Raw genomic sequence first — 1,196 nt, 5'->3', positions numbered from 1 at the left:
TGTTGAAACATTCTTGGTAACTTATAATTTTATCCCTGTACGTCTAGACTCTAGATACGTGTATTTCCTTGATTTGGAAAAATCTAATAACGTTGACAAGCATAAAACTATAAAAACATAATAATCAAGTTAGAAGCATAAAAGTTATACATGCCGCATATATACTATATATCCACTTATCCTCGTCCAACAAACTATAGAGCACTAATTGAAATCAATATATGTGCGTGATCTCTTTATGACTTTAAATCAAATTGAAAAAAAAAAAGAAAAAGAAAAAAAAAAAAGAAAGAGAGTTGACATCATCACACATACATAACATACCCCCGCAATTTTTGACAACTTTGAGAGCCATCATTCTTCGCGATTCAATTGCAACATGACAAAAATAAATGGGGCAACATGACAAAAATAAATTTAATAATTATTTTTATAAAGATTTTTATCATTATACCTTTAAAAGTCGTGATGACTATTATTTCAACATAATACATAATATAGGATTCCGTGAACGGTGAACCATTAGATGGTTAGAAACTTTTCAACGTAAAAACATTTTCTATTCCCTTTTCAAGAAGAAAAATCAAACCCAAAAAATAATAAATAAATAAATAAATCAAATTAACATTACTACTATTGATAATAAAGTGGATTTTAAGGCAGTGAAAAAGAACAGTCGATATGTCCGAGTGGTTAAGGAGACAGACTTGAAATCTGTTGGGCTTCGCCCGCGCAGGTTCGAACCCTGCTGTCGACGTTTATTTTTTGTCCTCTTCATTAGTCGGCAGGCTTATAGTCGAATTAGAGAGATAAACTTCTCCAAAAACATAATTGGCAGCACCTAATTCAATAGGATAAATATGGGCCTTGGGCCCAAACAAAACAAGCTAGTGGGCTTCATTAAAGCCGAAACCCAACAATGAGAAATAGTAGAAAATAGACAATATAAAAAGCTTAAGAAAGTATATAAACTAATTTTTAATTATAGAAATTAATAGGTTATAACTTGTCAAGTTATGGTTCATAATTAGATAAGTTATGGATAAACTTGTTAAGTTATGGTTCATAGCCAGACAAGTTATGGACAAAAACCGTAAATAACTTGTCAAGTTATGGTTCATAACTAGACAAGTTATGGACGAAAACAATAATTTTGTCTATTTATTAACTTATGTAAATTATTAGCCTATTAATTT

The 1,196-nt window shown here is 30.1% G+C and overlaps 1 non-coding gene across 1 annotated transcript; it reads left to right on the top strand.

The window, feature by feature from the left end:
* The first annotated feature begins 675 nt into the window (after positions 1-675).
* On the top strand, positions 676-757 carry TRNAS-UGA. Its single transcript has one exon. It is a non-coding gene; the product is annotated as a tRNA-Ser (tRNA).
* The last annotated feature ends 439 nt before the right edge of the window (positions 758-1,196 follow it).

This window comes from Morus notabilis, unplaced genomic scaffold (assembly GCF_000414095.1).
Source record: "Morus notabilis unplaced genomic scaffold, ASM41409v2 Scaffold511, whole genome shotgun sequence".
NCBI lineage: Eukaryota > Viridiplantae > Streptophyta > Magnoliopsida > Rosales > Moraceae > Morus > Morus notabilis.
The sequence above is the reverse complement of the archived record's forward strand: the minus strand, read 5'-3'. Positions and strand labels throughout refer to the sequence as shown.